General features: G+C 43.7%; 1 pseudogene; it reads left to right on the forward strand.

Moving 5' to 3' along the window:
• The first annotated feature begins 16,242 nt into the window (after positions 1-16,242).
• LOC149208955 (small ribosomal subunit protein uS7 pseudogene) lies at positions 16,243-17,030 on the forward strand (annotated as a pseudogene).
• Positions 17,031-17,402: the final 372 nt, after the last annotated feature.

Genomic DNA, 17,402 nt, shown 5'->3' on the forward strand with positions numbered 1-17,402 from the left:
GATACATGGAAAACTGGGTGGATTTTTGTTGTAGGTGGCAAAGCCAACTTGTAAGCCACTTCTCCAATGCATTGAAGTACTTGGTATGGTCCGTAGAATTTTGGGGAGAGCTTTTGACAACCCTTGTCTTTGAGTGATGTTTGCTTATATTGTTGCAGCCTCAAAAAGACCTGATCCCCTTCTTGAAATTGGCGCTCTGAGCGATGTTGGTCAGCCTGTTGCTTCATACGGTTCTGAGCTTGATGAAGATTCTCGCGCAGATGGGCAAGCATGATTGCGCGGTGTTGTAGGAGTTGATCCATGGCTTGTACTTTGGAGCACCCCGTGAGATAAGAAGTAGGGGAAGGCGGAAGTTGTCCATAGACTGCTTCATAGGGAGTCATTTTGGTGGTGGCATGATAGTTGGTGTTATACCACCACTCCGCTAGAGGTAACCACTGTACCCAAAGGTGTTGCTTTTCTGAAGTGAAACACCTAAGGTAGGTTTCTAGACATTTGTTGACGGTTTCGGTTTGACCATCTGTTTGTGGATGATATGAAGTACTGAGTTTGAGTTGAGTGCCTTGTATTCTGAAGAGCTCCTGCCAAAAATTACTGGTGAAGATTGGGTTGCGGTCGGACACAATAGAAGTGGGCATGCCATGCAATTTGAAGATCTGATCCATGAAAGTTTGAGCAACCAAAGTTGGTGTAAATTGTTGGGGTAGGGCGCAGAAATGAGCATACTTTGACAGTCGGTCCACAACCACCATGATGACTGACTTGTTCCCAGACTTTGGAAGACCTGTAATGAAATCCATGGAGACCTCCGTCCAAATTGACGTCGGAATGGGCAGTGGTTGTAATGTGCCTGGTGTGTTGACGGTTTCCCCTTTGTGGCGTTGACAGACATCACATTCTGCTACAAAAGTAAGGATGTCCTGTTTCATGACGGCCCAAAAAAATGATCTTCTGGTGCGAGCATACGTCTTCTGAAAGCGCGAATGTCCTGCAATGGGAGATGAGTGCAATGCTGCCAAACTGCGACTTTTGAGGGTGGATGTTGGCGATATTATGACTCTGTCCTTGTAGCGAAGAATATCATTCTGCCACGAGTAGCCCTTGCTGGAATTAGGATCTACCTGCAATTGAGAAATGAGTTGGGAGAGCCCGGGATGTGAAAACTATTCCCTACGAGCCTCTTCAATCCAGTCGGGAATGGGGAGGGAAATTGCGAGCAGAGTACTTTCCTCCTCAAATTGGCGCGACAATGCATTTGCTACCCTGTTGTCTTTCCCTTTCTTGTAAATGATCTCATAATCATATCCCAACATTTTGGCTAACCATTTATTTTTTTGTGGGGAAGATAGGCATTGCTCCAAAAAATATTTAAGACTGTGATGATCTGTGCGGATTTGGAAACGTCGCCCCAACAAGTAAGGTCGCCAGGTCTTGACTGCATGTAAGATGACCATCATTTCCTTCTCGTAGGTAGATTGGCCCAGATTCCTCCCACTTAGTTGTTGGTTGGTGAAGGCCAATGGTCGCCCTTCCTGCATTAAGACCGCTCCAATACCTGTTCCCGAAGCATCACATTCAATGACAAATGATTTGGTGAAGTCTGGTAGTGCTAAGACAGCAGTGGAACACATGGCAGTTTTGAGAGCGGTAAATGCCTGTTGTGCTTCCTCGTTCCAGAAGAAGGAATTTTTCTTTAGGAGTTGCATTAGGGGCTTCGCTATGCGGCCATAGTTGCGGACAAATTTACGATAATAGCCTGTGAGACCCAAAAATCCTCTCAAGCTTTTCAAGGTCTTAGGTTGAGGCCATTCTTGCATTGCCTGGATCTTTTTGGGGTCCACCTTGACACCTTCACGCCCCACAATGTGGCCCAAATACTCAACTTCTTCCATGCCAAACGAACACTTATAAATCTTGACAAATAATTTATGCGTGCGAAGCAGTGGCAAGAGTAGATCTACATGCTTAAGATGTGCCGCCCAAGTGCCACTATAGATGAGGATGTCATCGAAGAAGACAAGGACAAATTTTCTGAGATATGGTTTGAGGAGGTGATTCATAAGGCTCTGAAAAGTAGAGGGGGCATTACAGAGACCAAATGGCACGACGAGGAACTCATAATGGCCTTCATGAGTTTTGAAAGCTGTCTTGGGAATGTCGACTTCCTTCATGCGAATTTGGTGGTAGCCTGAGCGAAGATCCAACTTAGTGAAGAAATGAGCCCCATTGAGTTCGTCCAGCAAATCGTCAACCACTGGGATGGGAAATTTATCTTTGACTGTTAACTTATTGAGGGCCCTGAAGTCGGGACACATCCGCTACTCCCCATCTTTCTTGAGGACCATGACCACTGGAGATGAATAAGGACTAATGCTGGGACGAATGACACCTGCTTCCAACAATTCCTTGATGATTTTTTCTATTTCATTCTTTTGGGTGAATGGATATCTGTATGGCCGCACATTTGGGGGTTGGGCCCCTGGAACCAATGTGATGCTATGATGATGTTCCCCTCGCAAGGGTGGAAGCTCATGAGGCTTGTCAAAGACCGTCCGATGTTTATTTAAAATCTGTTGCATCTCAGGATGAATTGGCGGAGCCATGGTGTCTACTACCTGGATGGCATTAAATTGAGCTACCACTCCATGATGGCCCTTTTTTAACATTTTTTCCATCCTATGCGAGCTGATGATAGAGGGGGCTCCTGCCTGTAGTCCACGGAGGGTATGTGTGGAGTTGTTCTGCTTAAAACTCATATAAAACTCCTGGAAATCCATTGTGATTGGCCCAAGAGTGCAGAGCCATTCCGCGCCTAGGACAATGTCGCAACCCCCCATGTGTATTGCAAACATGTGGGTTTTCAATTGATAATCCCCCATTTGAATTTTGACATTTTCACAGCGACCTTCACATTTCATTGTGCCCCCATCTGTAATCTGGACTTGGAAGTTAGAAACTGCCCGGACGAAACAATGTGCTGCTTCAGCGATCTTTTGATGGATGAAATTATGGGTACTTCCACTATCAATCAAGACTACTACTGGGAGATGTTTAAGAAAACCCCTGATTTTGAGAGTTTGAGGGGAAGAAATTCCTGCCAATGCATTTAGTGAAATAATTGGTTCATCAGATACAATTTCCTTTTGGTTATCTTCTTCGATCTCCTCCGGTTCCTCTAGTGGTGGATCTTCCTCGGTGGAGCTGTAGTCAGTGGCATCTATTTGAAAAAACTTGTGCTCTTTGCATTTATGACCCGAGGAATATTTTTCATCACAGTAGTAACATAGTCCTTGCTTCCTTCTTTCGGCTATTTCCGCAGGTGACACCTTTTGAATCTTAAATGTCTGAGTCGTATTGGGAGCCTATGAGGGACGACCTTTAGCGGGGAAGTTGGGGCGGCTGGATTGGGCTGTTAATGCACGTTCCACCTTACGGGCTACCCAGCAAGCCTCTATCCATGTGGGAGGGTGGTGGAGTAGAACCTGAGCTTTGATGGCTTCTTTAAGACCGCTGATAAAGCATTCCATGTAGAACTCATCCGTGAGACCCCTAGTGCGGAAGGCTAAGGCTTCAAAAGCAGTAATATATTCCTCCACTGTACCCGTCTATCGGAGCTTAGTGAGATGCCCCAAGAAAGAGTCTTCATGTTCAAAGCGACTGCGAAGAGTTTTGGAAAATTGGGCCCAATTCTGAAACTGTCCATTGCAACGGTGATGCCATTCCTTCCATTGCCATCGTTCATTGTCCAAGTACATGGTGCCCACCATAAGCTTAGTCCCCTCATCTATGATATGATTCAATTGGAAATACTGCTCCATTTGTGCTAGCCATGCGGACGTGTGAGAACCGTCAAATTTATGCATATCCAACTTGGGAGGTCGCTGACTAGGTGGTGGATGGGTGTGCCAGACGTGATGAGAGTGGATAGACTCACCCTCATGGTATTCATGGCCATTATACGCCTCCTCGTGGGCTGGCTCCTTGCCCTTTGGGAGTGCATCATGTATCTGGTTACTTATTCCTTTAAGCTCAAGTTCGATATGCTTCACCGTCGTTTGGAGGGAGTGCACATGGTCTTCAATTTTTTCGATCCTTTCATTGGCCATCGCTTGAGCGTGAGTTTATACCATACACCAACCTGAGGAAAAAAATTGGGACCGCCTAAAAAATTTTTACTAAGAAATTGAATGGTACCACCTTGCTTAGCTTGTCGTCCTGATTCTGATGGGCTAGGTCACCAATAAGTGCCCCGGAAAACTCCTGACGGAGTTTTACTCCTTCCTGATCAATATTGCAGTCGCCAAATTCTCAGAATGTTGATCCCGCCAAAAGTCCTGCGAAAATTATATCCAGGGATAGGAACCCTTCACAACTACTCCGATCTGGTGGATCTGAGAGATCTGAATGGTGGAACAACTGCTGCTGCTGATCTAATGGAGCTGCGGGACTGATGTCGGCTGCTGCTGCACTTGCTGAACTGGAATAGGTGATGTGTGATCCCCGATAGAAAGGGAACTATGGTCTTGAGGAGTGTCAGGTGCTACAGATCACAATATACATAAGGGTCTGACAGTAGTACTCGGCCCAATGTTTCAGGGCTCTAACTAAGGAGGATCGACCGTACCCTTAGCCGTACAACCCGACTACCCTATCGTACGGGCGAGTAATCTCTCCGAGTGTTGTTCTCGGTGTACTATAGCCACAAGACGGCTGAACGTTTATCTATGGCGAGGTTTCAAGGGAGCTAGGGGGCTTCCTATATACCCAGAGGGTATGTGGAAGACAGTCCGTGCACGGTTCTGTCTAATGCGCTACTACTCGAAGGGGTACCCACAGGGGTTACAAGGGAGTCCAACAGACGTGACCACCTCTTGTATTTCCTGCGTGCATGCCTCCCCAAATCCGCAGGTTTATGCGCTTAATGACAGATCCCGTGGTTTAAAGACGCCGGAACACGTCTCTAGCCAAAAAAAAAATTGCTAAAATTTGGAGATCCCACCGAGCCCTGGAAAGTGCTCTGATACGACTTGTTATGCTCTTAACCTACAGAGTAATACCCAAACATAGAATTTGCGAAGAAAAGATACCGATAACACAGAATATGCGAAGAAAATATACCAAGAGCACAGAATAGCAATGATTTTATTATTCAGAGAGAAATGTTCACAGGCCTCTTCGAGGGGGCAACCTCCAATAGAGCAGAGCTCGATTACAAAACAAGACACGATGCTCCTTGCAGGGAGTCTCTATCCTTTATATATGACTCATACATGCAATACCATGGGCCAATATCGTGGGTTTTATTAATACCATCTATCTAATACTACCGCCCATTTACCATCTATCTAATACTACTGCCCATTTGCAACTAACTGTGGTCCCGTCATTAATTGCGGGTTAACCACTTACAAATATTAATATGGGCTTTATTGACTCTTGACTATGACGTGATCCCATGACATAAATAAGGGGGTTAGGGTGGGACCCTAACACTTGTTATGCTCTTAACCTGCAGAGTAATACCCAAACATAGAATTTGCGAAGAAAAGATACCGAGAACACAGAATATGCGAAGAAAATATACCCAGAGCACAGAATAGCAATGATTTTATTATTCAGAGAGAAATGTTCACAGGCCTCTTCGAGGGGGCAACCTCCAATAGAGCAGAGCTCGATTACAAAACAAGACACGATGCTCCTCGTAGGGAGTCTCTATCCTTTATATATGACTCATTCATGCAATACCACGGGCCAATATCGTGGGTTTTATTAATACCATCTATCTAATACTACCGCCCATTTGCAACTAACTGTGGTCCCGTCATTAATTGCGGGTTAACCACTTACAAATATTAATATGGGCTTTAAATACTCTTAACTATGACGTGATCCCATGACATAAATAAGGGGGTTAGGGTGGGACCCTAACATGCCCTCCCCCTTAAGACTAGCCTTGTCCTCAAGGCTGAAGCTGCGGAAACTGCTGAAGAATAGTGGCTGGTTCCCAAGTTGCATCTTCGGAGAGGTGTCTTTCCATTTGACGAGGACCTCCTTAATCATGCGACCGCGCAGGTGCTTGTCTCGTGTGTCTAGAACCTGTTCAGGTAGAAGCCAGATTGACCCTTCTTCGTCCAATTCAGGTAGACTGGTTTGAACTCGGCAATTGTTCCCAATCACTTTCTTGAGGCACGATACATGGAAAATTGGGTGGATTTTTGCTGTAGGTGGCAAAGCCAACTTGTAAGCCACTTCTCCAATGTGCTGAAGTACTTGGTATGGTCCGTAGAATTTTGGGGAGAGCTTTTGAGAACCCTTGTCTTTGAGTGATGTTTGCTTATATGGTTGCAGCCTCAAAAAGACCTGATCCCCTTCTTGAAATTGGCGCTCTAAGCGATGTTGGTCAGCCTGTTGCTTCATACGGTTTTGAGCTTAATGAAGATTCTCGCGCAGATGGGCAAGCATGGTTGCGCGGTATTGTAGGAGTTGATCCACGGCTTGTACTTTGGAGCACCCCGTGAGATAAGAAGTAGGGGAAGGCAGAAGTTGTCCATAGACTGCTTCATAGGGAGTCATTTTGGTGGTGGCATGATAGTTGGTGTTATACCACCACTCCGCCAGAGGTAACCACTGTACCCAAAGGTGTTGCTTTTCTGAAGTGAAACACCTAAGGTAGGTTTCTAAACATTTGTTGACGGCTTCGGTTTGACCATCTGTTTGCGGATGATATGAAGTACTGAGTTTGAGTTGAGTGCCTTGTATTCTGAAGAGCTCCTGCCAAAAATTACTGGTGAAGATTGTGTCGCGGTCGGACACAATAGAAGTGGGCATGCCATGCAATTTGAAGATCTGATCCATGAAAGTTTGAGCAACCAAAGTTGGTGTAAATGGTTGGGGTAGGGCGCAGAAATGAGCATACTTTGACAGTCGGTCCGGAGCTTAGTGAGACGCCCCAAGAAAGAGTCTTCCTGTTCAAAGCGTCTGCGAAGAGTTTTGGCAAATTGGGCCCAATTCTGAAACTGTCCATTGCAACGCTGATGCCATTCCTTCCATTGCCATCGTTCATTGTCCAAGTACATGGTGCCCACCATAAGCTTAGTACCCTCATCTATGATATGATTCAATTGGAAATACTGCTCCATTTGTGCTAGCCATGCGGACGTGTGAGAACCGTCAAATTTATGCATATCCAACTTGGGAGGTCGCTGACTAGGTGGTGGATGGGTGTGCCAGACGTGATGAGAGTGGCTAGACTCACCCTCATGGTATTCATGGCCATTATACGCCTCCTCGTGGGCTGGCTCCTTTCCCTTTGGGAGTGCATCATGTATCTGGTTACTTATTCCTTTAAGCTCAAGTTCGATATGCTTCACCGCCGTTTGGAGGGAGTGCACATGGTCTTCAATTTTGTCAATCCTTTCATTGGCCATTGCTTGAGCGCGAGTTTCTACCATACACCAACCTGAGGAAAAAAATTGGGACAGCCTAAAAAATTTTTACTAAGAAATTGAATGGTACCACCTTGCTCAGCTCGTCGTCCTGATTCTGATGGGCTAGGTCACCAATAAGCGCCCCGGAAAACTCCTAACGGAGTTTTACTCCTTCCTGATCAATACTGCAGTCGCCAAATCCTCAGAATGTCAATGCCGCCAAAAGTCCTGCGAAAATTATATCCAGGGACAAGAACCCTTCACAACTACTCCGATCTGGTGGATCTGAGAGATCTGAATGGTGGAACAACTGCTACTGCTGATCTGATGGAGCTGCGGGACTGATGTTGGCTGCTGCTGCACTTGCTGATCTGGAATAGGTGATGTGTGATCGCCCGATAGAAAGGGAACTATGGTCTTGAGGAGTGTCAGGTGCTACAGATCACAATATACGTAAGGGTCTGACAGTAGTACTCGGCCCAATGTTTCAGGGCTCTAACTAAGGAGGATCGACCGTACCGTTAGCCGTACAACCCGACTACCCTATCGTACGGGCGAGTAATCTCTCCGAGTGCTGTTCTCGGTGTACTGTAGCCACAAGACGGCCGAAGGTTTATCTATGGCGAGGTTTCAAGGGAGCTAGGGGGCTTCCTATATACCCAGAGGGTACGTGGAAGACAGTCTGTGCGCGGTTCTGTCTAATGCGCTACTACTCGAAGGGGTACCCATAGGGGTTACAAGGGAGTCCAACAGACGTGACCACCTCTTGTATTTCCTGCGTGCATGCCTCCCCAAATCCGCAGGTTTATGCGCTTAACGACAGATCCCGTGGTTTAAAGACGCACTTTCTAGGGCTAGACTCACCCTCATGGTATTCATGGCCATTATACGCCTCCTCGTGGGCTGGCTCCTTGCCCTTTCAGAGTGCATCATGTATCTAGTTACTTATTCCTTTAAGCTCAAGTTCGATATGCTTCACCGCTGTTTGGAGGGAGTGCACATGGTCTTCAATTTTGTCGATCCTTTCGTTGGCCATCGCTTGAGCGCGAGTTTCTACCATACACCAACATGAGGAAAAAAATTGGGACCGCCTAAAAAAATTTTACTAAGAAATTGAATGGTACCACCTTGCTCAGCTCGTCGTCTTGATTCTGATGGGCTAGGTCACCAATAAGTGCCCTGGAAAACTCCTAATGGAGTTTTACTCCTTCCTGATCAATACTGTAGTCGCCAAATCCTCAGAATGTCGATGCCGCCAAAAGTCCTGCGAAAATTATATCCAGGGACAGGAACCCTTCACAACTACTCCGATCTGGTGGATCTGAGAGATCTGAATGGTGGAACAACTGCTACTGCTGATCTGATGGAGCTGCGGGACTGATGTTGGCTGTTGCTGCACTTGTTGATCTGGAATAGGTGACGTGTGATCCCCCGATAGAAAGGGAACTATGGTCTTGAGGAGTGTCAGGTGCTACAGATCGCAATATACATAAGGGTCTGACAGTAGTACTTGGCCAAATGTTTCAGGGCTCTAACTAAGGAGGATCGACCGTACCCTTAGCCGTACAACCCGACTACCCTATCGGACGGGCGAGTAATCTCTCCGAGTGCTGTTCTCGGTGTACTGTAGCCACAAAACGACCGAAGGTTTATCTATGGCGAGGTTTCAAGGGAGCTAGGGGGCTTCCTATATACCCAGAGGGTACGTGGAAGACAGTCCGTGCGCGGTTCTGTCTAATGCGCTACTACTCGAAGGGGTACCCACAGGGGTTACAAGGGAGTCCAACAGACGTGACCACCTCTTGTATTTCCTGCGTGCATGCCCCCCCAAATCCGCAGGTTTATGCGCTTAACGACAGATCCCGTGGTTTAAAGACGCCGGAACACGTCTCTAGCCAAAAAAAAATTTGCTAAAATTTGGAGATCCCACCGAGCCCTGGAAAGTGCTCTGATACCACTTGTTATGCTCTTAACCTGTAGAGTAATACCCAAACATAGAATTTGCGAAGAAAAGATACTGAGAACACAGAATATGCGAAGAAAATATACCCAGAGCACAGAATAGCAATGATTTTATTATTCAGAGAGAAATGTTCACAGGCCTCTTCGAGGGGGCAACCTCCAATAGAGCAGAGCTCGATTATAAAGCAAGACACGATGCTCCTCGCAGGGAGTCTCTATCCTTTATATATGACTCATACATGCAATACCACGGGCCAATATCGTGGGTTTTATTAATACCATATATCTAATACTACCGCCCATTTACCATCTATCTAATACTACCACCCATTTGCAACTAACTGTGGTCCCGTCATTAATTGCGAGTTAACCACTTACAAATATTAATATGGGCTTTATTGACTCTTGACTATGACGTGATCCCATGACATAAATAAGGGGGTTAGGGTGGTACCAAGAAATATTATAGATCTGACCAAGAAATATTGTAGATCTAACCAGTATCCTGCATTAAGACCGCTCCAATACCTGTTCCCGAAGCATCACATTCAATGACAAATGATTTGGTGAAGTCCGGTAGTGCTAAGACAGGAGTGGAACACATGGCGGTTTTGAGAGCGGTAAATGTCTGTTGTGCTTCCTCGTTCTAGAAGAAGGAATTTTTCTTTAGGAGTTGTGTTAGGGGCTTCGCTATGCGGCCATAGTTGCGGACAAATTTACGATAATAGCCTGTGAGACCCAAAAATCCTCTCAAGCTTTTCAAGGTCTTAGGTTGAGGCCATTCTTGCATTGCCTGGATCTTTTTGGGGCCCACCTTGACACCTTCACGCCCCACAATGTGGCCCAAATACTCAACTTCTTCCATGCCAAACGAACACTTAGACATCTTGACAAATAATTTATGCGTGCGGAGCAGTTGCAAGAGTAGATCTACATGCTGAAGATGTGTCGCCCAAGTGCCACTATAGATGAGGATGTCATCGAAGAAGACAAGGACAAATTTTCTGAGATATGGTTTGAGGAGGTGATTCATAAGGCTCTGAAAAGTAGAGGGGGCATTACAGAGACCAAATGGCATGACGAGGAACTCATAATGGCCTTCATGAGTTCTGAAAGCTGTCTTGGGAATGTCGACTTCCTTCATGCGAATTTGGTGGTAGCCTGAGCGAAGATCCAACTTAGTGAAGAATTGAGCCCCATTGAGTTCGTCCAGCAAATCGTCAACCACTGGGATGGGAAATTTATCTTTGACTATTAACTTATTGAGGGCCCTGAAGTCGGGACACATCCACCACTCCCCATCTTTCTTGAGGACCATGACCACTGGAGATGAATAAGGACTAATGTTGGGACGAATGACACCTGCTTCCAACAATTCCTTAATGATTTTTTCTATTTCATTCTTTTGTGTGAACGGATATCTGTATGGCCACACATTTTGGGGTTGGGCCCCTGGAACCAATGTGATGCTATGATCATGTTCCCTTGCAAGGGTGGAAGCTCATGAGGCTTGTCAAAGACCGTCCGATGTTTATTTAAAATCTGTTGCATCTCAGGATGAATTGGCGGAGCCATGGTGTCTACTACCTGGATGGCATTAAATTGAGCTACCACTCCATGATGGCCCTTTTTTAACAATTTTTCCATCCTATGCGAGCTGATGATAGAGGGGGCTCCCGCATGTAGTCCACGGAGGGTATGTGTGGAGTTGTTCTACTTAAAACTCATATATAACTCCTGGAAATCCATTGTGATTGTCAGGCCAGGTTAACTCCAGAAATTATTGAGCGCAAGAAACAACTGGTGATTTTATTCATTTAGACAATTATTATTTATACATATACAAAACGGATCAGTTCATCTTCTAGATGACTGTCCAGCTTCACCTCATCCGTTTCGGATTAGGTGTCAACATTCCCCCCCTTAATCTGAAGGGATGTTGGTGAGTCCAAGCATCGTTCTGAATCTTTCAAGCTTTTCTCTTCCAAGCGCTTTGGTGAAGATGTCTGCAATTTGCTCGTTTGTGGAACAATGACGGAGATGGATTGTTTTGGCCTCAACATGATGTCGGATCAGATGATATTTAGTATTTATGTGCTTAGTACGATCATGGAACTTTGGGTTCTTGGCCAAATTTATTGCAGAGGTGTTATCATTCATGAGTGGAGTTGATTGTATTTGTTTTACCTGCAAATCTTCAAGAATTTTCCCGAGCCACACAATTTCTTTCGTTGCTTCAGCTGCTGCCACATATTCTGCTTCTGTTGTGGAATCTGCTGATACTGATTGTTTGCGTGATCTCTAGGAGACAGCTCCCGATCCAAGACTCATAGCATATCCTAAAGTAGATACCCCAGCTTCTTTATCTCCATCGAAGTCTGAATCAGAGTATCCAATCAAGTTGAAGTCGTCCACCTGTGTATACTTGATTCCAAGGTCTTGAGTTCCCTTCAAGTACCTTAGAACTCTTTTTGCAGCAGACCAATGTCCCTCACAAGGCTTTTGCATAAACCTGGAGAGGATTCCAACAGCAAATGAAATGTCTGGTCTGGTAGTAGTGAGGTAGATGAGACTTCCTACAAGCTGTCTATACTTTGTTGCATCCTCAAATTCCTTTCCTTCAATAGATGTGAGCTTCAAGTTTTGTTCCATTGGAGTAGAAAGGGGATTGCACTCTGTCATGCCAAATCTGTTTAACAAATCTCCAATGTATTTCTTTTGAGAAAGAAATATGGACTTTGGGTGTTGGGTTACTTCAATGCCAAGATAGTAATGAAGATAGCCCAAATCAGTCATTTCAAAAAAATTTCCTAATTCTTTCTTTATGGATGCAATATAGCTTTCATTGTTCCCTGTCATTAAAAGATCATCTACATATACCACAAGATATACAACTGTTTTGCCAACTTTCTTGACAAATAAAGTTGCATCATCAAGATCAAAATGATTGAAGTTGAGTTTCAGAAGATGCTCAGTTAGTTTTTCATACCAGGCTCGTGGTGCTTGTTTGAGGCCATACAAGGACTTCACAAGTTTGCATACTTTGTGTTCATGTCCTTTCACAGCAAATCCTTCAGACTGGGACATAAAAACATTATCTTTTAGATCTCCATTCAAGAATGCAGTTTTTACATCCATTTGATGGACTTTCCAACCGTTCTGAGCAGCTAGTGCAAAGAGTGTCCGGATGGTGGCCCATTTTGCTGTGGGAGCAAAAGTTTCCTCATAATCGACCCCTTCCTTCTATGCAAAACCTTTTGCCACAAGCCTAGCTTTGTTCTTGTCAAGTGAGCCATCAGCTTTGTACTTGTTCTTGTAGACCCACTTGCAGCCAATTGGTTTGGTTCCAAATGGAGGATCAACCAGCTTCCAAGTGCCATTCTTTATGAGGGCATCATACTCCTTCTGCATCGCTTCTTTCCATTTATCATGAGAAGCAGCGTCTTTGAAGGAAGTTGGTTCAAAATCTGTAGACAAGTTCAATTCACAATCATAAGTAACATCCATATCAACAGGTGAATTAGAGTTATCTACATCACCTCCATCTTGTCGGTTTGAATTTCTGGTTCCTGTTTTTCCAATTTCATCAGGATGAACACTTTCAAGTGTCTTTGTCAGCCACTTTGGGGGACCTTTCTGAGATGGTCCAGGCTATTCTGTTGATTGAGTTGGGACTGAATCAAGATTAAGTCTCCCAATTATATCAATTACATCACTTAAAGCATCATCCGTTGTTGGAGTGTCATGCAGGGGAGATTTTTCTTCAGAAGGAGATTCCACATGTTGATCTAGTATAGGAATCCCCCCTTCAAGATGTGGAATCTGATTATCAAACTCTTGGAATGATTTCGGTTTTGTGAATCTATTCAAGCGATCAAGTTGCCGCTCAACAACACTGTCAGACTTGGATGATTCAAGAAAAATGACATCTCTAGATAAAACAAACTTTTTATTTACTTCATCATAAAGGCGGTATGCTTTAGATGTGTTTGAATACCCCAGGAAGATACACTTACGACTTCTAGCACCAAGTTTGTTTCTATGTACCTTTGGTATTAAAGCATAACAGGTGGAACCAAATATCCTGAGATGTTTTACCGAAGGAACATGTCCATACCACAATTCATAAGGAGTCTTGTTTCTTATAGCACTAGATGGACATCTATTCTTTATATATGCAGCACATAGAACAGCATCAGCCCAAAACATTGTATTTACATTTTTGAAGAAAAGCATGGATCGTACCATATTCAAAATTGTTCTGTTCATTCTTTCAGCTACACCATTCTGTTGAGGATTATAAGGCACAGTTGTTTGATGTTTAATCCCATGTTGGCGAAGATAGTGTTCAAATTCATTTGATGTATATTCTTTTCCATTATCAGTGCGAATAGACCCAATATGAGATTGTGCATCATTTTCAATCCATTTATGAAAATTCTTGAATGTTTGAAAAGCATCAGATTTGTTCTTCAAAAAATAAACCCAACACATTCTGGTGTAATCATCAATAAATGTCATGATCTATTTATTTCCATTTGCAGAAGGAACAGGCATTGGACCACATAAATCTGAATGAATAAGTTCAAGCTTCCTATGTGCTCTTGAATGTGAATCATGAAAAGACTGTTTGCTATGCTTTCCTAGAATGCAAGCATCACATTGTTTATGTTTTCTAGGAATTGTAGGCAAACCAGCAACACCATTTTTCTTCAACAAGCGGAGACTATCATAGTTTGAATGTCCAAATCTAGCATGCCATAATAAACTTGATGGAAGTGCACCTTCTTCATGATGAGAAATATACAAGAAATTTTGTGCATGAGCAGAGGTTCCTTGCAGTTTAAGAAGTCTTTCTTCTTCTATACCCCTCATGACAAGTGAGTGGTCAGATGCCTTTCTTACCTCAAGCTTGCCATCAAACATGTGAATGGAGTGACCTTGCTGGCGGATGTGGACCAGGGACAACAAGTTTCTCTTCAGCTGTGGGAGATATAGAACATGATCCAGAAGAAAGTCTGGAAGACCAGGCAGTTTAAGCCTGATTGTGCCAAGCCCTGATGGCTTGATTTTTGACTGCTCTGCAAAGTATACTGCTCCATCAACATTGTCAGTGAAATCTTCAAAGAAATCTTTCCTATGAGTCATATGACAGGTTGCTCCTGAATCAAGCAACCAGTCATTTTTCGAAGAAGCAAGTGAAGTATTAAACAAATCTTCATTTACTCCAATGTTACATTGTGCCTCAATATAGTGAGCGGATTCAGGTGCTTTACCTTTGTCTGTGTCATCAGTTTTACCTTTCTGCTGATTTCTTCTCTGCTCAACTTTGTCCCATGGTAGCTTGCATGTAGAAGCATCATGTGATCCATTTCGTTTGCAGCGAATGCAATGCAGATCTGCCTTTTCTGCTTGAGGATGTCTGCCCCCCCTGCCTCTGAAGTATCTTCCTCTTCCTCTTCGTCCACCTCTTCCTCTTGTAGAATCTTGAGCAGGATGCTTTTCTTTATGAGCAAGGCAAACAGTCTCTTCAGAAGATTCAGGGACTGTTTTCTTTCCAAAGGCTTTCTCTCTTTCAGCAAACTTTTTCACAAGAGTGTCAAAGGTTATATCTTTAAGATTTCCATTTGCTTGTAAAGACTCAAGATAGTTAGAGTAGGTAGGATAGAGTGCTTTGAGAAAGGCAATAAGAGAGATATCCAGCTCAACCTTAGTGGATTTAATATCATGCATTATAGACTTTATTTCAGATGCAAGAGCAAGAGGATCATTATTTTTCAGTTCAAGAGTGAAGAGTTTAATCATGAGCTGAACAACTTCAAGTGCAGAATGTGTATCATAGAGTTCTTTCAGCTTTTGTAAAGCTTCAAAGGCATTGGAATAGGATGAAATATGACGACTTACTTCCTCATTTACAGATGCTGCGATCAATGCAAAGGCTTTGTTGTTCTTGTTTTCCCAAATGGCGAGTTCTTTGTCTGATGTGGGCTGCACAGGGTATTTGTCTTCTTCTCCGACACACACTCCTTTCCACAGCTCATTGTAGATAAGGGTGTGTTTTACCATCCGAGACCATTCAGAATAGTTCTCCTTGCCAGTGAGAACTATTCTGACCATAAAAATGATTGAATGCATTCTGTTGATAAAAGACTTCTGCTGGAAAAAAAATCTTATGCCACAACCTTATGCATTTTATGCCACAGCCTTATGTAACCTCTGTATGTAACAATGCATCAGTTATTAAAAACAATCTTTTACTTGATAACAGATTCAATGGTGTTCCATTTTCCTTCATACATCAAAGGCGCTCTAAAACATTTCATAGAGCACTACTGGAAAAACTTTGAAATAGTGAACTAATGTATGAACAGCGCATTCAAAAACTCAAACATAAAGTCTTTTGGACAGCGCATTCAAAGAACACTGTTTGGACAGGTTTTTATAATTGCTCAACTTCATTAACTCACACAGTCTCCAACACACAACTTTTACCAACGCATAACCATGCACCAAACACCATTCAAAACTGCATGCAACATTCCGCTACACATACAAAGTAAGGGAGCATTCAACTTTCGCAAAAATTAGTTTCTGGCAACAACCGATGCCGAGAGCATCACTTTACAAGCTTTCCTTCCTTCGCATGGCATCTTGGTTTCTGGCAAAAAATATGTCAGTCTTCAATAAAAAAAACGCAGTCGCATTTTTATAAAAAACGCAGGCCTCAATACTTCAATACGCAGTCTTCAATACATTAATACAACGCAGTCTTTAATACATCAACGCAGTCTTCATATCAGGCTTCAATAGATATTTCAAGAACGAATGATGAAAATTGGGAATGAAATAAACGATGAGGTTCAACACGCTTCCCTCTGAAATAAACGATGAGGTTCAACTACAGAGATTTCTTCCCTCTGAATTTGGGATGGACCCAGACCGCATGGAGCACGCTTTGGAACCGGGTAACTCCATGTTTATTGATAAGAGGAAGGTTCGGCGGGCCATTGAAGCAGCAGGCATTCCTGGACCTTTGAGGACGTAGAGGTTAATGATCTATCACTAGCAGATTACATAGCTGTCTCATCACAAAAACATGCAACATTTGTTCCACACACAGCTGGCCGTTACTCAGTCAAACGGTTTCGGAAGGCGCAATGCCCTATTGTTGAACGATTGACCAACTCTTTGATGATGCACGGGCGTAACAATGGAAAGAAGTTGATGGCTATACGAATAGTCAAACATGCTATGGAAATAATTCATCTCCTTACTGATCAGAACCCAATACAGGTTATAGTGGATGCCATCATAAACAGTGGTCCAAGAGATGAGAAGATGCTATTCGAATGGGAACAAATCTCAGGAAATACTTTGAAGAAAACATACGTTTCTGCAGAGGATTTTCTTGCGGGCATGGAAGATCAACCTTATGAACATCAGGTCGGTATATTTTGAAACCCAAAATAAAAGGAAATAACCGATACATTCATGGAGGGACAGCGTTGGCAGTGTATGCGCAGAGAGGGGTAGGGTTGACAGTGTATTCAGGCAAACGTTATATAAAAAAATTCGCAGTCTCCAGGACAGAGGCACGCAGAGAAAACGGATGCGCAGTCTCTCAGGACAGAGGTTTCATGAGGCAGCAGAAACCTGGCAGAGGCAGGAGTTATTTCTGGGACCTGTGCTCTGATACCATGTCAGGCCAGGTTAACTCCAAAAATTATTGAGCGCAAGAAACAACTGGTGATTTTATTCATTTAGACAATTATTATTTATACATATACAAAACGGATCAGTTCATCTTCTAGATGACTGTCCAGCTTCACCTCATCCGTTTCGGATTAGGTGTCAACAGTGATTGGCCCAAGAGTGAAGAGTCATTCCGCGCCTAGGACAATGTCGCAACCCCCCATGTGTATTGCAAACATGTGGGTTTTCAATTGATAATCCCCCATTTGAATTTTGACATTTTCACAGCGACCTTCACATTTCATTGTGCCCCCATCTGCA

This window comes from Pinus tabuliformis, chromosome 1_2 (genome assembly GCF_031772625.1).
Source record: "Pinus tabuliformis cultivar Carrire ecotype Pingquan chromosome 1_2, CPIR1, whole genome shotgun sequence".
In the NCBI taxonomy this organism is placed as follows: domain Eukaryota; kingdom Viridiplantae; phylum Streptophyta; class Pinopsida; order Pinales; family Pinaceae; genus Pinus; species Pinus tabuliformis.